Source organism: Heliconius melpomene, chromosome 20 (genome assembly GCF_056956725.1).
Source record: "Heliconius melpomene rosina isolate 202511_hmr_F chromosome 20, ASM5695672v1, whole genome shotgun sequence".
Lineage (NCBI taxonomy): Eukaryota > Metazoa > Arthropoda > Insecta > Lepidoptera > Nymphalidae > Heliconius > Heliconius melpomene.
The window spans coordinates 171,362-198,962 of record NC_140408.1 but is presented as its reverse complement, the minus strand read 5'-3'; the positions used below and the strand labels follow the sequence as shown (position 1 = coordinate 198,962).

At 34.2% G+C, this 27,601-nt stretch overlaps 1 protein-coding gene across 2 annotated transcripts in view; it reads right to left on the bottom strand.

Moving 5' to 3' along the window:
• The window catches only part of AstC-R2 (Allatostatin C receptor 2), a 72,685-nt gene that overhangs the window by 22,572 nt on the left and 22,512 nt on the right, over positions 1-27,601 (bottom strand). Inside the window, exon 2 of one of the 2 annotated variants that reach the window (XM_085204886.1) lies at positions 21,302-21,368. The exons of the other annotated variant lie outside the window; for it this stretch is intronic. The gene's annotated coding sequence lies outside the window, so the exon portion shown is untranslated. The remainder of the gene's footprint in view (positions 1-21,301; positions 21,369-27,601) is intronic. 2 annotated transcript variants of the gene reach the window in all.

Below are 27,601 nucleotides of genomic sequence, written 5' to 3'. Positions count from 1 at the left end.
CTACGCTTGCCGATAGATACAAGTTCGATGTTTTTTAAACAATTATTAAAATCAAACTACTCAGGCAAAGATATTGAGTTTAAGCTCTTTTTTTTTCGTGGGCTTAAAAAGTGTTTAATAATTTAATAAGAAAAAAATATAACAGTCGTTCCACTGTGCCACGGCGGGCTCGACTCTCTCGTTGTGCTAGACTAACCGCCTTTATATCTCCATACGGAAAAATTGTGAAGCGGTGGTTCAGAATAAAAATGTACAGGCATCCTTTTAATTTGTAAGCTTTCTCACAAATAGAATGTTCTCCGCATACAGTGTGTGAGTTTCCTCGCAACAAATGGGTACATTTAAAGCCTTATTCTAACAACAACTATGCAATATTGGCCAATATCCAAATCGCGCGCGGTGTATTTCTGCCAAATCGCAAAATTTAAGCTCCTAACTACCGTTACACCACGCTGTACGCTGTACTATCGATATTTAAACATTTGAAACACAGAGGAATGATAAATATTTTATGTAACTTGTAAAAATGGTAACGTGATAGGACTTGAACCGATAAGAACCTGGATTAATTAACTAGAACGCTTACTGGTGTGCGATGTTTAGCGCGGGTTTGAGTCCCGGTGTTACGTATTTTAAGCCACCATTAACAGTCAATCATTTATTCCTTATAACTAAGTCGTTTCTGCCTGAAACAACGTTGACAACTGAAATAACCATTACATTTACAGTGATAGGTATGTATGGTATACTCGTGTAAGTATATTGTATATAGCTTAGAATTTGTTTTTTTCGCTCATACTAGAAATTAGTTCTTACCGGCGGCTTTCCTGCCTAGTAAATAGGTATAGCTCGCTAGACCAAATCAATTCAAAGACTCTAACACTACATTTCGATGAACTAAACATATCCTAAAAGAAATCCAGAATAACACGTGAAACTTGTACTATTGCAGCCAGCACATCAGAATACCTCTAGGCTCACTCATCAATAGACAATTTTCTTTATCTAAACTTATAAATATGTAAGTATTGTAATACAATCGTAAGAGAATCTCTGTAAGTACATCTGCAGATGTCAGTCGGATCTGTTGGTTTGATAACATTGAGCATTTTGCCCCTACCTTGAGAGAGGCCGCGCTCAAATAGTAAGACATCGAGATAAAATACTGAATAATTTCCAGTCAACAAAATTGTAAGTTAGTGAACTGATGAAGGAAATATTGTAAACACTTTGGTGGCGAAGTGGAGCAGTGTCTAAATGTTGCTCACTCTTGCGACAGGTTGTGTGTGTTTCAAGATTCAAGGGTGAACTCGACGAAATTAAATATTTAATATTTTCATTGATTCGCTCTGGTAACGAGGTTTACCTCGTTGCGACGTTGCAACACGCGATGCCTTCAGAATTAAGGCGGAGGTGGAAAATGGGTAACAAAGTGTCTTAACACTAGATTCTCAGGTACCCTTTGCCTACCCTGCTGCGTGCGAGATACAGCGTGAAGCTAAAAAAATATGTAATTAATATAAGACACTAAACATTCCTCTGTCAAAGTAAATTTATAAATAACACTATGAAAATTGAAGTTATTACAATTTCACAAATATTATTATATTAGTATTATTGTTGTCAAATGAACAAGAAATGAAATGATTGAAATTATATTTAGTAAATAAAATCCACCCTTCATTATTATCTCAAAGAAACATGTACAAAATAGAAATATTACTATTTTATTTTGTTATTTAAGTAAGAAAGGTACAATATTTATCAATGTTGTATACTAGCCGACCTGGGTGGCTTCGCCCGCTTGAACTATGGGAATATTTATTAAATATTTTTATGAATCTGAATTTAAAATTTTATAAAAACCGGTGCCAAAATAAAAAAAATCCATACAAACTTTTAACCCCTATTTTTCATCCCTTTAGGGTTTCAATTTTTCAAAATCCCTTCTTAGTAGGTCCAGAATACGAACGTCTTACCTCAGTCAGTGGGAACATGTTCTTTTATATATATCGAACTTTTATCGAACAATTGTACAAAAAGATATCAATATCAAAGTAAATGAAATAATAAGTGCGACGATTTTGGGGTCGATTCCTAGTCGTCATTCCTGGCTCTAGTAACAAGAAGTCTCGAGTTTAAGGCGGAATGTGGGGGAAGGAGTGTCTCTGTGTCATTAGGTTCCCTCCATATATTAAGTATATCTATTTGAGTATAACGATAAATTATCACTGAAGTTGGGTTACTTATTACATATCTATCAAGTAAAGCCAGGAGGAATTGCTAGCGTAGCATCTTAAAAAGTCACTTCAAACAAATTTTACGGGCACTAAACTTTTATCAAGAGAATCTCATTTCGTTGGATCAACTCGCCGAGCACAGTCGCCAGCCGCCAGCCACCAGCCACTAGCCACGTACTTAATAGGTTTTCAAAGGGACGCCAACTTTGCACATAAAATATAAAAATATTTCATTCATTTGAAACTTAAGGTGATGGTATCGGGACTGTTATAGGAGATTGAACTAAAGTAGTTTTAGATATAACGTCTTCTTGCAATTTCATATTGCAATAAAAAAAGTTGTTTTTAATTTTTAAACTATTAACTTTTATACTGTTTTTAACCGAATTCTGTTAAAGGGGAGGTTATCAATTCGACTATGTGTGTACTTTTTTTATATTTATTATCTCAAAACTTTTGACTGGCATTTGTGCTAAAACACTTAACCCCCTTAAGTAGTGTTAAAACACTTCGTTCCCCACGATGGAACGACAGTAATTCATTCCCCCAGGTAGAGACCGAATCCACAGCCATCACATTTACAGGCGCTGTGCCTCAAAGGATAATAATAAAAATAACAAATTAGATTACTTAATAATAATTATTATTATGAGACACGTCCGTCACGCGCGGAAAGAGTAGGCGTTTAGAGATAAGCCGAATTTACCACAATTTGTAGGTAACATTTTGAATAAAATACATTCATATTATTTTATACGCCATTGTAGCGCAGGGGCAAATGCGTGCGACTGAAACTGCGACGGCTGTGAGTTCGATTCCCACTCGGTGGAATATAATATTTAATGTTTTCATTTAGTCACGTTAGTAACAAGGCAAAACGAGGCATTAAGCTCTGCCACTCATTATGCAATGCCTCAAGTTCCGAACAAAATAAGCGGGAACCTAAAATAGAAAAAAAACAAACAAAAGAATAATACAACATATAACACAAGACGTATTCATTAAACAAAATCCAATACATTAAGGCCACTGTTCACAATTAAAGGTATATAGTGCTATAAAGATGCTATAAAAACTGATCTCATTTTCGTGAAACACTAAAAAGGCAATAGCCTGTCAGTGTAACATGGCCTGTTTTGAGCTTGTACGATTCATTTATATTTGATATCAGGGAAAGGGGTAAATAGTAGATCTTCGACATCCGCCTTGTTGAGTGACGGAACTCAACGCCGCACTATGTATTAACGGAGTGTTATGAAAAAGTTATTTGTACTTAGCACTAAAGAAATTACCCTACTCAGGGCAATGAATTATTTCCATTTCCTCGCTCCGGTAGTGGGACAAAGCGCGACGTTTAGTTCTGCCACTCAACACACAATGTCTCGAATCGATCATGGTCCAGTGGGTTATATAGAGATGATTAACGCGATGTTATAGAGTAAATTGACTATCGATACAAAATATTGTTTCAATCCAACTTCTCGAGTTCTTGAGCTCAGGTCATTACACCACCACCACTACCAACAATCAGTTTTATATTATTGGTGTATATAACAGCGTGCTTCTTCATTTATACATAATTATGTAGATTTATCTATCCTACATATTTATCTATGTGGATATGCACATCCCCCCTTGGGAATTGCACCCGCAACCGTCGTTCTCAATATTAAATTCCCCTTACCCACAAAAAAAACGCGTCTGAGAAATAAAAAAAGAACGTATAAAGAATAAGTAACAACCAATAAATATTCTGCCACTTAAATACGATGTGGACCGGAACAGCTAGTTCGAGATATGGTGCGAGTATCACGTTATTGCGTATTTATTTGATTTATGTCCCGTAGGACCATTTGAGCGTTGACACTTATATGGACTTGGCACTGCTATTAAATGGGGAAATAGATATAGGGAAATTGAATGTGGGATACGTAAATAGGGAAATTAAATTATATCGCAACAATATTTATCAATAAATAAGGTCGTCGTGGTACAGTGGGACAGTGGCTGGCTAAATGCGATTGTCGTCGATTCAAACTACTTTGCGATTATGTAAAATGTGACGTAGAGTTCCATCAGTCAACGCACAGTTTGAAATTGAAGCGGGAATTAGAGAACGGAGTATTTTAGGTTACGTCTGCCTATCTTCTATATATATAAAAGGACTTGTCCTCACTGACTGAGGTAAGACGCACGCACAGCCATAACCGCTGATCGTAGAAACGTGAAATTTGGACAGATGTTTACTTTCGTAATCTGGACATCCACTAAGAAGGGATTTTGAAAAATTTTAACCCTAAAGGGGTGAAATAGGGTTTGAAAGTTTGTATGTGAAAAAAATTAAATCGGCACCGATTTTCATAAAATTTGAAATTTAGATTTTTAAAAGTATTTAATTGAACACGTGTTTCATTGATTTCTAGAATTCTCCCTCTAAGGGTGCAAATAAGGGGTTGAAAGTTTGTATGGAAAAATATTTAAAACGCCACCGATTATTATAAAATTTGAAATTTAGACTCTTAAAAATATTTAATTGAACATGTGTTTCATGGCTTTCTAGAATTCACCCCCTAGGGGTGCAAATAAGGGGTTGATAGTTTATATGGAAAAATCTTTAAATCGCCACCGATTTTTATAAAATTTGAAATTTAGACTTAAAAATATTTCATTGAACACGTGTTTCATGGTTAATTAGAATTCACCCCTAAATACGTAAGCGAAGCTGCGCGCGTCCGCTAGTCTATCTATATAGCTGACAAACTCTATATAGAGTGATAGGCAGACGGAAACGACGGTAGCGACGTTAGCGATTCTTCTTAGCCATATTAAAAGACAAGGGTAGCTTATACTATCTAAAAGATATCATCTCTAGTCTAGCAATAGAAAATTATTCTTATTACTTACATATTCTAAAGAATGTCATGATTTTGTAAAAAGAAGTAATAATAGACGGGAATTGAACCTGTTACCTTTGACTTATGACAATATGCAGCTAGCCTGACGTATAACAACAATTAATCACGTATAGATAATCGTATCAAATACCCATTTGGCGATACAGCTGTTCCGTGAGGTTGATAGACATTGAACATCACGCAAATGGTCATTAGATACTATAGAGTACAGACACTGTTAGTATTTATATATATTAAAATAAGTAAATATATTTTATATAGAAATCACATTATATTTTTGTTGTCGTCGTGGCGCATGCCCATGCGACGGTGTAAAGGTGATCGACGGTTGTGGATTCGATCCCCACTCGAGGAAATGAATTATTATTATTTATAAATATTTTATTCATAAGCATTGTGTGTTATAATGTTACATATTCCATATTTCCAGTAAACGATGACGTAAAATAAGCTTCACCGTCATAACACCTCACTCGCTTAAATTTTAATCTTTCTAAAGTAATAAATAACGACATTAATTAAAAGTGTAAAAATATTTCAACGTGTAACAATGGAAAAGTGAAAATTTTTCAAAAACTTTTCTACGAAATGAACTGTCTCGACTCTAACTTTTACTTTGAAAGGGAACTTTGCGAAAAGATTCAGAATGGAGTGAACAAAATTAATTATTTTTTAAAAAGTTTATAAAAGTTAACATCTATTTCGAATAAATAGCTCTCAGTTAATATATATTTTTTCTACAATGACCACAAAATCTTTAAGGACAGCATTTATATTTAAAGTCAAAGTTTAATTCAAATAATATTCTTACACAGTCAGCCCACTGCTTGGGCTGCGGGGCCCTGTGGATCTTAAAAAAGATTCATATTCTTATATAGATATATTAAAGTTACATGTTTGTGCTATTTATGATTGAAAATACACGTCACAGTTACAGAAATGATTTAAAAAGCATTTTTTTATAATAACTTATAAGGGAAAGCTTAGAAGGTTTGAACGAAATGAAACACAAATATTACTTACTAAATAAAACCTTTAAAAATAATAAGAATTTAAATGAAATTCATTCAAACATATACACTGACTTTCAGTATAATATGTGTATAGGAAGGAATGTCGATATCGCGGGGAAAGAAGCTCATAAATAATAACTTAATTGGCTAAAGTGCTTGGACGAATTTCTGGAACACACACACAACATAGGCCATGTTCCAATTTCAGATATATTATACAGAATGTGTTATATATTAGAAGTCAAGCACCATCGCGGCGTTGAGTTACACCACTCAAATCGCAATGTTTCCAAAATTGAACGGAAAATGAGGAAAGATGTATCTTAACACTAGGTTCCCTCTGATATATAGTTAAAAAAATATAATAAGCTGACAAAAGTATTAAGATTTCAAATATTAGTGCGTTCATAAAGGAAAAAAACGGCCAAATGTCATTATTAGCGAAACAACAGCGTGTATAAGTGGAGTGAGGAAGTGGGCGGACCATTACAGCGTTAACGCTCTCATGACATTCGTTTAAACCCAAATTGTTTTCCACATGTGAGAGTAACATGTTTGTATGTCCCACGAGTAAGTGACAACTTCATTGTAGTTGTTTAAAACTGCAGACATTATATAAGATAGTTGTGAGTTTGAATTTCGGATTTTATTATTGTTTTCTATCAATTTGAAATTGAATGCCAAATGGCGAGAGGTCATTGGTGTGGTCCGCGATCGCAGGATACCGCCCAAACTAAGGGGCTAATATACAAGAGCATCATCCGACTGGTTCTGTTATACCTGCAGCAGCGAATGCTGGTCAGCACTATCTCGGCATACTCAGGTTCACGTCACCGATATGAAGATGCTGAGGTGGCGTAACGTGATAGTCTTGGAGTCCGTGACGTAGCGGATTAGCTCCAAGAGCGTCGCCTGAGGTGGTTTGGCCACGTTACGCGCTGGCCTAAGAACTATGTCGGATGCAATTCATTTGCTATATCAGTCCATATAGCTATATAGTTTCCATATTCCGCCCAATTTTAGATACAATGTTAAGTGGTGGAACTAAACACCGCGTATTGTCTTCTTACTAAAGTGAGGAAATGAAAATATTTTATTATCTGCAATAGGATTCGAACACACAGCCATTACGTTTACAGCCGCAGTTTCAATCACGAGGCGACGCGGGCGGCCTCAGAACTAGTATGTAATAAGGTCCTAATCTGCAACACGTGCACAAACCACGTGTGGCAGAGATTCACTTTGTTATCAAACGCTGATACCAAATACAATACTATTGTAGCAACCGCTCTCGTGTGTTTCATATCTATACTTATAATAAATCTGTAGAAAAGTCATTTCTGTACATTGAAAATATTTAAAAAAAAAATTGCTAGGGTGCAGCATTTTTGGAATTTTTGTCTGTTTGTCTGTTTGTCTGTTTATCTGTTTGTCTGTTTGTCTGTTTGTCTGTTTGTCTGTTTATATGATCACGTATCACGTAAAAAGTACACAACACATTTAAGCAACTTTTATATACAAAAATTACAAATAAATCAGAGTAGGTTTTAGTTTTTATTTCATTGTAATTGCTTCACTCTATTAAAAGATATAAGTATTTAATGTTTTCAAGAAGTTAATATTGGAGATCTATTGACAACAAATAGTAAGTACTAACGAATCTTGATAACGAATAAAACATATCTCAACATGTTATTATTTGTTAAGCATTAATTACTTCGAGAGAAATATTATTATTTTAAAACTTTAGCAAAATATCGTTTTTGATTATTTATACTGAGAAAACGCTCTGGAAGAAAAGAATTTGGCAATGTTTTAATTACATGGCTGCTGATAATATATATATATATATATATATATATATATATATATATATATATATATATATATATATATATATATATATATATATATATATATATATATATATATATATATATATATATATATATATATATATATATATATATATAATATATATATATATATAATATATATATATATATATATATATATATATATATATATATATATATATATATATATATATATTAAGCTTAACTACTGAATAAAATATAAAGAAAATTAAATAGTCTGTAAAAGGTACACTATTAAAACATTATGTACTCAAAGTTTTCAAGTTTATGTTTGAGAAAGGAGAAACATACGTAACGATATCTATTGACTACATAGACGTACTATGATGAATGTTGATAACGGGTAAAACATATTGTTGCGTTATTATTTGCTAAACATTTACGTCGGAATGAATATTATTAATTTTAATACATCAAAAAAAGCAAAACTTCGTTTATGTTTAATGTTATTTTATGTTAAGAGAAATTTAACATAAAAACGGTACGTTTTATCAGTTTAACATTAATAGATGACTCAATAGATTCTGAATCGCGCTGCAATTCTTGGCGAAAGAATGAAGCTTGAAACCTCTCGATTGGAATCACTATTGATAAAAAATTAATGAAAATTAAAAATGAATGATAACACCACACTCTATCATAACATGTATTTAAATATATCAAGAAATTTATATTTGAGAAAATAGAAACAGAATTTTAAACATATTGTTGCGTTATTAATTATTATTTTTTAAAAAAATAATTACATCGGAAAAGAATAGTAATAGTTAAATCTATGTAATCTAATTTTAAAATTATTATCCGTTTTTCTATTTACACAATCAATTATTGTGTAAAAAGTACAAAACTAATGTACCTACATAAGTTTACACATAAAAATAGTGCGTAATTTAGGGTAGTATTTACTTCTTTTAGTTTAGTTTGTTTAATTGCAATCAATTTACTCTATCAAAACATATATAGTATGCATGTATGTATATATGTATTTGTATGTATGTTGTGTTTTTTTTAATGGAAAAAGGACAAGGCAAACGAGCGTTCGGGTCACTTGATGATGATCACCACCGCCCCCGACCCCGTGCAGCACCAGAGTACCAGCACTACAGGTGCGTTGCCGGCCTTTGAGGTGGAGATAGACGCGCTTTTTGAAGGTACCCATATCGTACCGACCTGGAAACACTGCCGCGGGTAGGCCATTCCACAGTTTGGTGGCGCGTGGAAGGAAATTTCTACAAAACTGCACAGTAGTGGAATGCCACGTATCCAGGTGGTGTGGACGGTATTTAAGTTTGTGACGTACTGTGCGGTTGGAAAATTCGGTGGCAGGTAACAGGTCGAACAGTTCCTCAGAACACTCACCATGATAAATGCGATAGAGAACGCACAGCGAGGAGACGTCTCTACGCAGACTCAAAGTGTCAAACCTTTCACAGCTCATTGGGTTCTTAATGATTCGAACGACTCTATGTTGTATGCGATCAAATGGGTCAAGCTGATACTGGGTTGCACCAGCCCAGAGATGAGAACAGTACTCCATATGAGGCCGAACCTGGGCCTTATATAGGGCCAATCGGTGTTTTGGCGTGAAGTACCGTCTCGCTCTATTGATGACCCCCAGTTTCTTCGAGGCCAAATTGGCCTTGCTTTCCAGATGATAGCGATACTGGCAGTCACTCGAAACATTAAGGCCCAATATGCTGATACTCGGCGCGGCTGTAGGGGGAGTGTTGTGAAAGACTGGCGATACGATAAATGGGTTTTTTTTGTGGTTAACGCGCAAACCTGTGTCTTCAGGGGGTTAAATTGAACCAAATTCTTTTACCCCATGAGGAGACATTCTCGAGAGATGCCTCAACAGAAGACACAAGTTTATTTCGGCACTGTTCAACGTTTTCCCGAGAAAGACTTGCGCGGCCGGAGTAAACAGCGTCCACCGTACTATCATCTTCATAGCAGTGAATGCTAGAATCCTCCAGCATGTCATTTTTATCAGTGTATGTATGTTTAAATGTTAATATCTTATTTATATTTAATAAAATCATATTTATTATAAGTTCTTTTAAATGGTTGCATGTAGGAAAGCGCTTTTAGTGATAAGGCCCGACATTGCACTTTTTTATTGTTTTTTTGTAAATATTGTTACTGTATTGTTTCTTAGTTTTTAAGTGCAATAAAGTATTATTATTATTATATACTCGCCCCGGTGTCCCGAATAGCAGAATAAGTATTAAAAAACAATAAATAAAGAATGACTGTTAGGCGGTACGAAGTTCGCCGGGTCCGCTAGTCTATACTAATATTATAAAACTGAAGATTTCGTTTGGTTGAACGCGCTAATCTCAGGAACTTAATCGAATCATTAAGTTAATTCTAAAATTATTTTTATATCGAACAGTCCATTTATTGAGATAAGCTATAAGTAACACTATACTCGTGTGACGATATAATCCACAGTGGATCACCCGGGTTTGGAATCACCATGGCCTCTTATAATGTGCCAAATGTTATATCCATGAGGGCACAGCCGCTATTTATGGAAAATATAATCTTTAAAGTGCATCTTCATTTCAATACACAAAGTGGTCCATTCCACAGGCATCCTGCAAAAACCACTGACGGTAGTTGTGACAATCATCCACGTGGGTAAGTTTAGGTGATAAGATATATTTTTAATTAGAAACGTCGAGTGGGCGGCGTTATCTGGTGATAAGCGGTGCCCTTGAGTTGTTGTTGCCAAAGTTCGTGAAAACATTTTAATTATTGTGTTATAACTTAATATTTATATGAAAAGAAGATTGAGGACGTCATGTGACTGTGAACGCGACGTTTATGGGTTCGATTCCCACCCGGGGGATAAATATTTATTTATTAATATTGTCATTTCTTCGGTCTAAGGCAAAGCGCGGCGTTGCGTTCTGCCACTCCAAAAAATTTTGGTGGAAAGTCGGGAGCGGAGTGTAAAACTAGGTCCCATCTGCCTAACCTGCTACATGCGGGATACACAGTGAAGCAATGAAAAAAACTATATACTCGTATTTTGTATATTTACAAGAAAAAAGCACCAGCTTCCTTTGAAAAGTTCAAGTTTCTATGTAAAATATGATATTACAGCTCGATATAACTCGATAATAGGTTTAGTGTTCACCGACGTCTTCAAGTTGGATATTCAATACCTCGTGTAACTCCGTCCGCGGCTTGTTGCGGGCTTTCAGCTTTAGTTTATACGGTAGTAAGGACGTAACTACGATGTAGAATGTATGTGTATAGATTCTATATAACTGAATATAAAACAAGGGCCACCGATTTTAGACAAGTAAAGAGAGTTTCCAATTTCAATAACTGTATTTTTTTAAATGAGCTAATGTTGCACGCTGCATCCCGCACGTAGCACGGTGGGCAGAGGCAATCTTTGAGTTTTGTGTTAATACTCCGTTCTCATTAAGACAATTTGACTTTTGACACTTTTTCGCCGAAATCTAGAGGCGTTGTGTGTTGACTAGCGAAATTAGCAGTAATTTCTTGAGGAGTTCAGAGCAGCACTAAAAGAGATTTTACCAAAATCCCTACGGGATCAGAAAAAAACGGAATTTTATTTTTTACGTGATTTAGTCCGTTGCGTTTAGCCAAAATAACAATTTTAACAAAAAAATTAAGACGTTGTTTTGTCTATTGAAACTAATTATATTTAAGCACGCAGCATTTAGAGCCATCTCAAATGCGATGTATAATTGAAAATGTCATAAATTATTGTAAAACATGTACATGTATGGAATTAATGTCTATTGAATGTAATCCAGGATAGCTGCCGACTAATGTAATAGATTGTACCATTGATTTTGAAAAGAGCAACTGTTGAGTTTCTTGCCGGCTCTTCTCAGCAGAACTGCCTTCCGAACTGGTGGTAGCTTTTTGTTCATATGTTCATTCGACGATTCAAAAGTGCTTATTATAAGTTTATTTGAATAAAGAATATTTTGAATTGAATTTGAATTTAAAAACTTCACTGAAATATGGACATATTGTTGTCAATAAGCTCCTTGCGTTTTTTCCACCTAGTGCTAAGAGTCTTCGCTCGCCACTTTCCGCCCAATGTTCGATACAGCGTGTTTAGGGACAGATCCAACGCACTTACAATATTGATTAATTATCAAATATTAGGGAAAACAGCTCCCACAATCTATAAAAGATTATATTTAAAAATGAAAATGTACTACAGATAATCATCGCGTTGTTTCCGGAATTACGATATTAATCTCTTTTCATATAGCAGGTGTACAAAATATATATAAAAGGCTAGTCGTGGCCTGCAACTTAACTTGCGTGGGAATATTTGTGATATCTTCTCTTAGTACCCCTCCCCCCCCCCAAACATCTCAAAAAACTTACAAGCCAAATTTCAGCGATCAACGCCGCGTAGTTTCGGCTGCACGTATCGGTCGTGATGAGTTTCGTTGCAAAACGGTATTCATAATGTTTTTTTGAAAACATATTTTTTTTATTTAACGTTTACATATCATGTGAGAAGTCGACATTATATATTCGAATAATATTTAATCCATTTCTGAAAAATCTGAAACTAGAAATGAACCCATTAATTGGTCAGATACGTAACCACTGCGCCCGTCAGTTACAATATCATTTTAATAAAGTAAAAAAATGCACTATATTTTCCGAAAATTATAGTTTCATAGACGAATATAAATTTTAATTAGCGTTCTTTCAGCTTTCATAAAAGACAAAATTAATCCAGATTTTAATATTTCCTTTAAAAGTAAACTCCTTGCTCGGGTAAATTAATATTTTTTTACATATTCATAAAGCCTATCGTGTTTCTACAGAGTTTAAAGAGAATAAATATAGTGACAGCCCCTACAGCCCCTACAGCCCCTACAGCCCCCCACTTACTGCCTGCGAGTTGGCTGAATTCTTAAAACTGTCTGTATGTAAATAAAACATTGAGGTCGTCTCACTGTAAACGTGACGGTAGTGGACTCGCTTCCCGCTCCAAAGAATTTTTATTTCCTCGCTCTACGAGCTTAAGCTATTTTTTTTTAATTTAATGATTTGGTACAACAAGACACGTCGTTTCATATCATCTATTAGACAACGTAATATTTTCACATGTGTACACCAAAAAAACTAACATTTGTATTATACGTGTCCTTTAATTATTTTACAATAAATATTTTTACAACAGAAGCCGTCAACGTCTATAACGTAACTTTTATAGTTCGATTCCCATTCACGGGAGAATATTTTTTTTTCATTTTCTCGCTCTTTATAAAGGACGTTGGGTTCTACCACTCGACAAGCAATATCTTAAAACATCTTCGGAGAGTGGGAAACAGAGTGTACTAACACTAAGCGGAATATTAATTTATTACCTACATAATGAGTGTAGGAAAACAAGATAAGGCTCAAAGCTAATCGATGTTTGTTTTAAAAGCGTTTTCACAATAAGCGGTGTTAATATAAATAAGACAGTAACGCGGACCATCCGTCAAAATGATGGAGAGCGGCCTGACTCGTCGCTCAGACGTCGTAAATCAACAGCTTAGACGACCACACTCACACCGACTAAAAACATCGTTAAGATTTTTTTTAAATAAAATGAATGAAAATAAAATGATGAAAGCTGATGCTTCCTGTTGTGTTTCGCACGTAACGGGCACTCCGTTCCCCAATTTCATCTGTCGTCGTTCGATTTGTCTGGTTACTGAAAATTAAAGTATTAAATAATTTATTTCCTCGAGTGGGAATTGAACGAATAAACGTCACGTTCACACACAGTGCCGCGCCTGCGCCATCACGGCCACTACATTAGGCGAAGAGTGGAGAATTTTTAAATATTTCTACTAAAAAGTCAAACGATTGTCGCACCAGCTTATTTCGTTTTGTGGACGAAGCTTTACTGACAGCTGGCGTTCAGAAATAGAAGATATTGATGAAAGTAAATGATGCAACTCGTTTCTGAATATTTGTAGCGTTTTACTAATTTCTGTATTCGCATATAGTTAAGTAAGCAGAGGTAACGTAGGTAGTTTTAAGATATTTCGTTCCCCGTGCACTGCCCATTTTTGAGACATTGCGTGTTAAATGGCAGCGCTCAACGCCACGTTTTATTTTATTACCAGACCGAGCAAGTGAACAAAACTTAGACCCTCCTCGAGTGGAAGGAAATCCAATCCTTTTGAGATATCGAACATTAAAAATTGGAAAAGTGAAAAGCAAATTTGTGAAAAGAATTTACGTCGGTCTTAATTTCTACAACCAAATATAGATTTAAGCCTCTGGCGTATTGAAATAAAATTATTATTGAATATTTTATTTTATACATTTTCCTGGCGCTGATTGAGAAATGAACGGCTGATCCTTATTTTGAGAAATTATTATTATATTTAAAAATATTATTGCTTACCCCGTGTAGTTAGACAATACACGGCGTTAATCTCCACCACTGTAGGTAATGTCTCTGAAATAGCCGGAGAGTACAAATCAGAATGTCTTCCTAAATTATAAAGTGCAGTGCAGTGCTAAACCATAGACATTCATTTTATACCTCCACGCGATCTACAGATAAATAATTGATAGGCGGATATCAGAGTGATACAAGGGTTCCGTTTTTACCTTTTGAGGTACGGAACCTAAAAAAATATAAAAAAATACTTCCTTAAGACGATTTCTTATATTTGAAATTAAAAAAAAACAGAATTCCTCCCTTATAAAATGTATTTTTTATTTCGTCAACAAATACATGAAGGCAACAACCGTGTACGTCATTAGCGGATACACGTCCATTGTTCAGATGGGAACACGTACATATATGTAGGGAAATACAATTAATAAAAATGTAATGCTGTAAATTAAAAGTTGACAAACTAAAGTTTGAAGTTTGTCTGAAATGAATATGTACTCATTTTGTATGAAATGAACTAAACAGTTTTTATCTATAATATAAATTTCCAATTTTAGTATTTTCTTCTTTATTTTGTACTGCAAGCTCTTATTTGTTGCCTTTTTCAATAAGTACATCTTCGGGAAATATTCTATAGGCCTTGATAACGTAGCGAACAAAGTAGACAAACTATAACAAATAACTAAACTATAAGTAATTTAAATAGTAGCATTGTGTGTCTGTCCACGACGTTATTTGAAAAAAGCGTGAGGTGGTGTCTATAAATTCTGTTATATGAGGGATAAATCATAAAGCTGAAAAAAACATCATCCATCCATCATATCATTCATTGTGTCATTTTTCTGTGTGACGTCACTATGGCTTCAGTTATATTTATGCAAACGAATGATAATACGCATATGTGACATTACACATCTTCACCCCGTGTTGGATTGAAATTAACTAAATGTTGCGTATGCCTGAGTTACTGAGTTACTGTCGGTTACATCGGAACGATTAACGCTATAATACAATATAGCCTGTAGGCTGCAGCCTGCCTCGGTGAATGGACTCTTCGACAAAAAAGATGTTTTAAATTTGAAGCAGTGCATAATGAGATTTGAGCGTTCAACCAAACAAACAGTTCAGTTTTATAATAGTAATATTAGTATTGATATGATAATTATATACAAAAGTAACATTTTTCCATGACTCCATTGTTTGTAGAAGCTAACAATGTGTGCACAGAGTACACGCAAAGGCCAGCTGTAAATATTGTGACAAGATTGCATTGATTAGTTAGATCAAATGTTGACACCGGTGACGTCACCACCACCACCACCGCCGCCAGTGACACGACACGGCTCTGTTTACGTGCGCTGTTTGCTCTGTCTACGTTTTAAATGATGCTGGCTTTTTTATTTTTCTTTCAATTTGTTTACCTAATATGTGTTTTAATTGAAAACTCTTTGATCGGATCAGTCGCTTTCTTTATCACACTTTTTTCAACAGAGCCTGAATTAAAAAAGTACATTCCATATCCGAGTGGTCATGGAACCTGTTGTATTTTATTTTTACATATACAACATTGGGCTTGTAATTAAAAAGTGATCGCAAACCGCTTACACCGTCACGTTTCACGCTTTACAGCGAAATGCTCATTTGAACATTTTTTTAAATATTACACAAAAAATATATAAAAATATTTTGATGTCTATTTTTTATAACAACTTACTTATGTTGCTACAAACGTTCAAACGTGCGTAAATGTATCAATAATGTATCTATGTACATATATTATATTTCGTTATGTTTTAATTTCAACTTAGTTTCATGAGAACGCAGACAAGGCGGGTTCACAACCTGCTACATCTGTTCTAAATAAGTATTATATAGATTATTTGATACAAAGTTTCATCACAAACTACATAGATCCGGAAAATAAGTTTCGCCCCTCCACCTACAGCACCTACAGCACCTATAGCGCACGTTATTTATGTATCTCTTAAAACTTTATACTTATGCTACAGAAGCTCGACGCTCCCGCTACTTTATGTGACACTTCGAGTTCTCTAATGATCGTCGCAGCTTACGGAGCGCTCTGCCGGGTGCACACATTCATATATTTGGTGCCTTTTCGACGTTTGCCACGCTTGTCACCGCATCACATTCTGTCCAATTTTCGGGACAATGCGTGTTGAGTGGCGAAACTTAACGCCGCGCTTTGCCTTATTATCAGAGTGAAAAGATGAAAATATTCTACGGATGAAACCCAAACCCACATCTGTAATTTTTGCAGTCAGATCTACTGCGCCACGACGGCCTCAATCTCATTTTGATTTTAGAGCCAGAATTATATTGCTCCATTTCCAAATAAACTTTAGCGTGAAAAATAACAATTAGCATTCACAGAATTAGTTAATAATAAAATATAGAATTTCACGGAAAATTGAAAATATTAATAATATTTTCTTTTTAATTGTTTTAAAGCGATTAAACTGGCACGCACTTGAGCTGTGAACCTATGTTATTTGTATTGTTGACTTAATGTAAAATATTGTAGTTTAGTTTTTGAGGCCGGTGTGGCACCTGACTGTAATCGCTATGGTTGTGGGTTCTATCCTTACGAAGGGGAATAAAATATCATTTCCCCCCTTTGGCTGACAAAGTTTCGCCACTCGCCATGCATTGTCTCATCCAGACGTAGACACTTAAAAAAAAGTATAGTAAGACTTAATTCTCCATTTTTTATCTATGTGTAAAAACCTATGAATTAAAAAAAATGAACTTCAACCTTTGACGCTATAGTGACAATTTTTTTTTCGCAATGCCTTCAGACTTCGGCGGATAGTGAGGAGTGTCTTGACACAAGATTCCCTTTGCCTACTGCGGGATACAGCGTAAAGTTGAAAAGAACAAATATCCTATATCTTATAAAACAAAGTCGCCTTTTGTGTCTGTCTGAACTTTCTAACTCTTCTTCTTCTAAACCACCCAACGGATTTGGATGTGGTTTTCACCATTAGGTCGAGTATTTCTCAGGGAAGGTTTATATATAGTTTATTATTTGTACATTCTTATGTAAATTAGTATATACATAAATACGATAAATGTGTATAAAGTCCTACCCGCTGAGACACTTTGGCGCATGCGCTGCTTTAATGGTAAATACTATATGAAAAAAATGTACTGGAGTATTGTTCCTCTTAATAAGATCTACAAAAAAGTCCGCGATGGCATATTCGTATCTTTTAAGAATAACGTGTAGTGATCATATTTCTGTCTAAAAATAGTAATTTCAATATATTTTTTATTGTGAGGGATATTTTTCCATAATGGTATTAATCCTTATCCTTTAAAATACTTTATTAAATTTCTACGTTAAACGAAGATAAAATTTGCTTTTTGAACTATTTCGAAATTGCGAATAGTTTTAGAGAAAAATGCATTTAATTGTTGACACATCCCGCCGTTGACACATCAGCTGTACGTTACTCAAGTTTCACTTATCCCTTACTCTCAGTATATAAATAAGTATATTAGTTACGTTGGCCATTTAATGTAGATCAAAACTGTCTTTTCTGTTTTTCACTTTAATAAGAGAAGAATTTTCATTTAGAAGTTGTTACAATATCAAAAAATCCTTACTGCGAAACGCGCCTCGCGACATTATGCTTATACAAGCGAGTCCGCCGCGCCCGCCTGCCTTACACGCATCGGTGGTTCAGTGGTAGAATGCTCGCCTGCCACGCGGGCAGCCCGGGTTCAATTCCCGGCCGATGCATTCTATTTCATTTTCGTCACAGGCAGCCACGTAGTGCGTGCTTTTCACCAGGGACAGAATACCCTCTTCAGCATTAACCACAAGCTCGAAAAAAAAACCCGCCTGCCTTTATAGCAACGAAGATGTAGATGCGTTTGCACATATTGGATAATTCGAGTTGAAAGTATTATTTAATGTCATTTAACTATCTAAAAATTGTCATTTAAATATATTTTAATAAGTACTTGAAAAGATTAGTAGCACAGATTTAAAATTACGGTACCTACTAACAAATCCTTGCTGTGTAAAACAATTGGAAAATCCTTATTGAAACTACGAAAATGCGGGTTGCATTAGGGTTTAATTTTAATTAATTTTCACATTATCTTAAGTGCTTTGCAAGCATACATTATATGAATAATCCAGAAGTTAAAGCGGGCGAAGCCGCAAGAGGGTCGCTAGTTTAAATATATAAATAGAAAAACAAAACGCGACGTTGACTTCCGCCACTGAACACGCATTGTCTCCAAATTGGAAGGAAAGCGGAGACCGAAGTGTCTCGTTATTAGCTCATCTCTGCCAACTACTATACTCGTATATGGGATACAGCGGGAAGCTGAAGAAAAAATAATCTGACTGAGTATTGCTGAAAACATCGCTAAAACCGTAAAGGCTCATTTAATATTTATGATTGGCAAACATCACGCGCTTCCGCTTCAGATCTGAATAGCAAACTACATTTGCATTGTTGATTACTTTATTCGAACACCCTGTTTGCTGAGGCAATTGTTGTAGGTTCAATTTTGGAATAAGATAATGATATATTTAAAACATTTTAATATTTTTCCTATCTTCATACTCACATATAGATTTATAAATATTTAATAGTAAGATAATTAAATATAAGTCAACATAGATCTTTGATTATCATAGAGTCGATAGTACTGTACGTAGTCGCTTTGATGGTAAAGAGGGCCAACCCGCATTATTATAATGTATAAATTCTAAACTATAAGTCATTGAAAAAGAGTTCAAATTATATACTGTAGGAGGCTCTCGTGGCGCAACGACATAGCGTCTGACTTTAAGCACTTAGGGTTTCATTTTCACTCGGAATTAATTATTTTCTAAATCTTCGCTCTAGAAATAAGACAAACTGCAGAGCTGTATTCCGGTAGTCAACGTAAATGTCTCGAAAATTAAGCGAAAAGTGGTGAACGGAATATCACAACGCTAAATTCCCTCTGTGCTGGGTACGGGATACAAAGAACATGAAAAAAAATGTTTTATTTCAACGTTCCACGTTTATCTGGATATTTGTTTCACTTTCACACTAAATACAGCTGAACAAATTTTAATAGAACTTTATAGTTATATAAGTAATACATCAGTTACAATGGCACATGTAGGCTACAATTTAATATGCATTTTCATGTATAATTTGGTTTTAATAAAATAATAAGCATAAGCGGGTGAAACCGCATTTAGGTCGCTAGTTGTTCATTGTCTTGAAATTTGTAATATGTGTGTTAACTCTTTTCCCTCCAAAGCGTTGATATTACATTTGCGATCATTAGCAAGTTGTAGAGTTTATGTTTGTTTTGCCTCCGAGGTATTGCTCCTACTTCTATGAAATGCTTAACGCGTGGAGATAACCAATATGAGGTTATAGTGTGAGCGATAGATATCATATATTTGAGATATGCATTATATATAGGTCTGACATACTACGGTAAGATCAATAGTCAAACCCACGTCCATCGCGTTCAATAAACTTACGACCTACACCACGATGCCATCAAATATAATAAACAAATGTTTAAAATACAAAGTTAATTTCATACAATACGATTAAGCGATCGCAAAACAAAGTTCCGTTTAACTATAACATAACGAGAATACATCGGCGGGCTCAGCGGGCTCAGCGGGCTTCAGGAAATTGCGTTTGCGAATGGAAAATTACACGTAATGTACATGTTTATTGCAATTAAAATATATATCATTATAATAATAGTATTGATAAATAGTCAGGATTTAAACAAACTGTATTGTCTGTATGGAGTTAAGCATCATTTATGTGGAATAAAATTATAATAATCCATTTAAATAAAAATACAGTAAAGAGAATGTTAGGTGTTAAGGTTACAGACAACAGTTAATTCCCACTCGGCGAAATTAAATATTTTCTTTTCTTCGCTCTCGTAACAAGACAAAGTGCAGCGTTTATTAACTATTCTTATATTTAATTTTAGACTCTTAAAAATATTTCATTGAACACATGTTTCATGGTTTGTTAGAATTCACCCCTAAATAAGCAAGCAAAGCTGCGCGCGCCCGCTAGTACTTTGATATTAGAGAGAACCTAGTGTTAAGACACTGCGTTCACTACTTGCGCCCCATTGTCAAGACTCGCTTTATATTTTAATATGGTGACAAAAACTTAATTACAAAAAGAACATCACTAGCAACAATAAAAATTAATTACATAATTTTCGCTTTAATAAGATATTCCTAAAGATATTTAATATAATATTTTGACCTCGTCGTCATGGCAACACCTGTCAGTGTTGTCAGGCCACGTGACCATTCACACTCATCGACTCGTGTTTCTGCTCGGTGTAATTGGTTCGTATTGACCCCGTATTATATTATATCTGTCTGTGTATTTAATATCAGGAAATCGTCCTATCTTATATATTTTTTATTTAATCCGAAACAGTAGTTCCTGAGATTAGCGTGATCAACTAAACAAACTCCACAGTTTTATAATGTAAGAAACATTTTATTATTTAAAGTGCATATTGACTACAACGTTTACAATATTTTGATATCATTACCAATACAATAAAGCCGAAGAAGCTATTCTCGTATTCGTATGTAGGATATGGTCTTGCTTTATCGAACAAATATTGATATTTTTAAAATAAGTCTAAGTTTGTTTTCAATGAAACCTTATAACCTGGATTCTGGAACCTCTGTCTAATTTTGTGCTTATAATACTGCGGCGTTAATTCAACATGCAATGTCTCGAAAATTAGGCAAAAAGTGGGAATGTAACACTAGGTTTCATAAGTGGAAAAATTATACAAATATTCTTACCTAGATATCTTTCGGGTCTTGTAGTTCGAAATTCCTTAAAATTTGGAACCAGTCCATCCAACGTATACTGAAATACAAAAAAACACTGGTTACAAATATATATAATGTGATATACAGTATGTTGTACTTCGAGCGACACACGACGACGCGCTCTATATAGCAGTGCGGAGAAACGGACGTCATTGAAACATAATCATTCCCCTGAGTTAGAATCAAACCCACGACCTTCGTGTGTAGTCACGCGCCTGTCACACCTCAACTATATTAAGTACCCTCTAACTTTATATATTGAAATGTGAACAGACACTAAGTGAAAATTGTAATATAATTTTCCAAGTTACTAGCAATGGATTCCTACCGAGTACAGCGTACGGAACTCAACAGAGGTCACTAAGATCAATATGTTTTGTTAGAAATGGCATATGCATTATGCTACGTACTTTACATTTTTTTTATCTCCTTTCTGTGAGGCAATCTCGCGTATAGCACAATATACCCTGAGATCCGGCCGTTGAATCCTGCATATACGAGTTTTCTTAATTAAACCTATATTAATGAATAATACATGATTAGTAGAACAGATTACACCTGGGTTGCCTGGAAGAATCCTGCCGCAATCACCTTTAATTACATTTTTTCGTAACTCGTTTTTGGAAAAAATTGCACCCATACGTTTTTTATATGAATCGCACATCATTTGAAAGATTATCGCATAAGGAATTGGAAAATTAAGGGTTGCCAGCTCTCAGTCTGCCGCAAGTCTAGGGTTGCCTGGTTTAAAGATGTCACTAAATGTTAATAATTTGCACTCATGTGTTTTTTTAATGAATTATATATCAAATTAAAGCTTATTTTTTCCTGAACACTATAAAACAGGGTTGCCTGGAAAATTCCTGCCGCAAACAGGGGTTGCCAGCGTTTGAAATATTTTATTCCGGTTCCGTTTGACTATGAGAATAGACGATGAAATGGGCGGTCTGCCTTATGTTTTAAAGTAAAATATTATATGATAGAAGGTCAATCTTAAAATCAATGTTTATTCTAATTGTTCACCTGTTAAATGATGATTTTAATCATATTAAGTACACGCAGAAAACTATTTATAGATCATAGGGCAGAAGAAATCATCCTTATTTTTCAAGTAAAATAATGAATCTATAATATTGAGTCTTTGCAAAATCTATTTTCTAAATACTAATATTTATTTATTAATTTAAATAACCCTTTTAAAACAACTAAATTATCTAATTAAGTAAATGTTTACAAATATCGATCTACTATAAGGTATTAATTACAACATGTTTCCTTAATATAATGAGAGGTGACAATTATTGCGGATATTTTTTTATTAATTAAGAAAATGTGGAAAATTACATTTCAATAAACAATCTCTCTCTCTCTCTTCGCCCTCTGCTTGTTTGATTTGACAACGCCGTCCGTATCCGTAGAAAGAACTATGGCGCCCATCTTTTTGGTACGAATATTTACGTTTTTGTAAAGTAAATGAAAACTATTCAACTAATAAAAACTATTAAAAAATATAGATAAAAAAATGTCGCTAGCAAGAACTTGTCCGTCTATGCTGATAGTTTTTAAGGCATTTAGGTCTGAAAGAATTGTTCTTATAATTATAATAAAGCGTAATCACTCACTCACGTCCCTAACTTAGTGTAATCAAAACTGAGGCAATTCCCACGGCCACAATTGTCACATTTTATTAAACTATATAGTATTAAACATTAAAGTATACTTACGTTTTGCATTAGAAAATAATTAAAAAATACTTCTTTATATTTTTGTTTTTAAACAATGAACTTTTTGTAACACTGTAAATGATAACCGTGCATTGTGTCACTATTTAAAAAAATGTCACTGTATTTAAAATTCATTTTTTGGCGAAACAATAACATAATTTTACACTTTTGGAGAGATTCCTTGTTAAATTCTATCACATTTTCACATCTTCATTTTTGTCAAGTAAAAACATCTTAACTCCAAAACGAAAGGTAAGTAACTAAGTAATATGCTCAAAAACAACTCATTTGGCCATCTGCACTTTTATTGCATTTAGAAACAATACATCTTCGAAAATAATTTTATTGCATTTGGTTTGCTTTGTATCGCGCCGCTAAATGTTTATCTATAGTAAAAAATAGCCAACTAATTGATATTTGCCGACTCTTGGTCATAAACCGTAAATAGCGTTTATTAGTCGGCATTACTGTCGGATTTTCTTCGTTTTTATTTTGCTAACTTAGTTTTGTTTATTATAATTCTATTATATATATTTCTTTCCTATGCAAATTATTAAAAATTGCGTGAGAAAAAATCAAATCAAATCAAATCAAACAAGTAGAGGACGAAGATAGAGAGAGAGAGAGTTCATTGAAATGTATTTTTCAATATAATTAATTAAAAAAATATCCGCAATAATGGTCACCCTTCATTATATTAAGGGAACATGATGTATATGTATGTATATTAATAGTTTATAGAAGATCGATATTTGTAAACATTTATTTAATTAGATAATTTAGTTGTTTTAAAAGGGTTATTTAAATTAATAAATAAATATTAGTATTTAGAAAATAGATTTTGCAAAGACTCAATATTATAGATTCATTATTTTACTTGAAAAATAAGGATGATTTCTTCTGCCCTATGATCTATAAATAGTTTTCTGCGTGTACTTAATATGATTAAAATCATCATTTAACAGGTGAACAATTAGAATAAACATTGATTTTAAGATTGACCTTCTATCATATAATATTTTACTTTAAAACATAAGGCAGACCGCCCATTTCATCGTCTATTCTCATAGTCAAACGGAACCGGAATAAAATATTTCAAACGCTGGCAACCCCTGTTTGCGGCAGGAATTTTCCAGGCAACCCTGTTTTATAGTGTTCAGGAAAAAATAAGCTTTAATTTGATATATAATTCATTAAAAAAAACACATGAGTGCAAATTATTAACATTTAGTGACATCTTTAAACCAGGCAACCCTAGACTTGCGGCAGACTGAGAGCTGGCAACCCTTAATTTTCCAATTCCTTATGCGATTATCTTTCAAATGATGTGCGATTCATATAAAAAACGTATGGGTGCAATTTTCTCCAAAAACTAGTTACGAAAAAATGTAATTAAAGGTGATTGCGGCAGGATTCTTCCAGGCAACCCAGGTGTAATCTGTTCTACTAATCATGTATTATTCATTAATATAGGTTTAATTAAGAAAACTCGTATATGCAGGATTCAACGGCCGGATCCCAGTCTAATAGGCAGAGGCAACCAAGTAGGTATTAGGATACTCCGTCCCAGTGTTTTATCACTAGGTTCGTTCTGATAGCAATACGTCGATGTTAAGTCAACTTTACTGATAGGCCGATCAATTTTCACTTTACAAAAACAATAAATTTATTGAGAAAAGAGACGTTTTGTGGCGACGGCAAAACTCGTGCCGCATACCAACTCATATGTTTAAAAAAAACGATTCGTCGAGAGAACTCGTTAAATGAATAAATTAATTTTTAACAAAAACAAAAACCGACTTCTAACAATGAACTAAAAAGTGAAAAATAATTTTACAAAGATTTTATAATTTTGAAGTCGGTGTCAAGTAAAACAAACAGGCTTAGTAAATAGATATTGTAGTAAAGGTGTTGTAGCATTAGATTGACACCGACTTCAAAATTATAAAATCTTTGTAAAATTATTTTTCACTTTTTAGTTCATTGTTAGAAGTCGGTTTTTGTTTTTGTTAAAAATTTATTTATTTTACGATTTTAAGTGATGGGTAGATCTTAAAATGATGCTTCTTAAACGAGTGGTGATAGTGGTGGTAGTGGTTGTCAACGAGTAGTTGTGGTTGTCCCATGTAAAACTTCATTTAATTAGGTATTATTTTTGTGCAAACTTACATTTTGGTATATTGACAAGAACACACATAAAAAGTATTCGGGCGAATTGGGAATCTCCCTTTTTTGAAGTTGGTTGAAAATGAGAACAACCTCTTTTTTGAGGTTGGTTGAAAAGAAATGCAACGATCAGGAATCTCACTTCTGACATCAATTTAAAAAGTTTTTGCTTGTAACTATTACAGTATAATCAATTTTTTACCAAAAAAAACAAACTTTCTCAATTTTCTCCGGATTCCATAATCGAAACCTAACCAAACTTTCACCAAATTATCCTTGAAGTGTATCCTTTTAAATAAAAAAAAAATCATCAAAATCGGTTGGCGCGACATTGAGTTATTCGGCTATTAGTCGCGCACATGCCTAATGCAAATTTAAGACTTATGTGATTTTCTCATGGATACCATTGTCAGACATGGACCAAAAAAAAATGGGACCATTCGGGAAGCTATACCTTTCAAATAAAAAAAAAAATATCAAAATCGGTTCACCCAGTTAAAAGTTATGAGGTAACAAACATAAAAAATAAATAAAAAAAAAAAACAAAAATACAGTCGAATTGATAACCTCCTTTTCTTACAGAAGTCAGTTAAAAAGTGAGAATACACACAAACATCACACGCCTACGACGTATTTCTAATTACTAGATACTTTCTAATTACTTGTTAGCTGACGGCACTTCCACACTAATGCTGTAGACCTGAGCGAGGACGCCACACAAGCCGCGTAATTTGCCGTGCGAATTTAATAGGGTTTTACCTGCACTTCAGAGAGTATCCTGGTTATAATTGAATGGATTCCAGAGGCGTCGCGTCGTGCACATTTGTGGAATTTAGTTTGAGAGTTAAGCTTGCTTTAGTGTTTCATGTGATTTGCATGTACAATAGATTACGTATAAAATTGAAATGTCGATCTGTGATTTCAAAATTATTGTATTTTTAACATACATATGTTTATGTCGTTGCCTGTTAGTCTGCGTATCTATTTGTAAAGGCTAGATTAGCCTACAAATAAACTTTTTTTAATAGGACTTTCACTGAATATAGTAGAGGCTGTGTAACAGCAACAAATGGGGTAGTTTTTTAAGTCGGAATTTTATTTCAGCCATTTACGACTCAATATCTATATTTTCTTCTAAGGCATTGCTTGAAACTGGACAACAATAACGTACAATGAACGCTTTATTTGAGAAAAATCCTACTAGCATATAAATATGAAAGTTTGTGAAGATAGATGCAAATTCGACTTTCACGCAAAAACTTTTGAACTGGTTTTGATGGAACTTTATAAAAAAAAAATTAAAAAGGTGTCGTGGGTCACCAGGTAGGAACGAAGTTCCTACGGCTAATGTAGAATCGACACAAATTGCAAAAAAAGTCGTGCTCAATTAGGGATGAGAGAACGAAAAGAAAGAGGGAGAAAGAGAAAGGTATTATACACTACTCGTCTGTGTATGCGACTGTCGCGCCTGCGCACGTCTCATTTAACGGTTTTATTCCACGCATTTTCCTTACGGTTTTACTAGCACATTTTTTTCAGTTCGGTCACGCAGCGAAATCCCTATCCCTTCCAAGCCTGCCGTAAGGAACTTCGTTCCAAAAACTTTACACTAATATAGGTCATATATCAGATCAATATAGAGGCTACAATTTATGTAAAGATTTTGTATAATTTTTCTACTGTATGACAGTAAGTCTAATAAGCGGGTGAAGCCGCGCTTCAGTCGCTAGTATAAAGATAAACATAAAAATAAAATGAGGTTCACACTGTATCCCGCACAAAGCAGAGTAGGCAGAGGAAACCTTGTGATAAGACACTCCGTTTCCTTTCTTCTAACTTTCTGGCGAATTCTGGAGGCATTGCGTGGTGAATGGCGGGACTCAACGCTCTCAAGCTCACAACCAGTTTTTAGCAGTCATACCTTCCTTGTGCACCTGTGCCACGATTGGTCTAAGATAAGCATCGCAAAGTGTAAACCATTCCTTTTTAATATTGTTAAACAAGCAAAATATTGTCAACGTATATTAACACAATGTAAGTAAATATATAAATATAAAGAATAAGCAATAAGAGAAGGACATTAAAATTAATTATATACGAATGCGGTAATTTGTTCAATATATTATCGATATTCTCAATGGCAGCAGAGGAGCTGCGAGAGGCGATAAAAGTCTTTCGATACGAATTTATTCAGCAATTATCTCGAACGAATAGGCACGAGGAATATTACAAATGAAAACGACAAATTACTATTAATATACTGTTTTGCAGTTATTAAAAGGGTCATGGGTTTGAATCCCATTCGAGCAAATGAAAAGGTTGGATTGACATCATTTAAAATATTAGAAATTAAAATAATAATAATCATGTTATAGAGAAT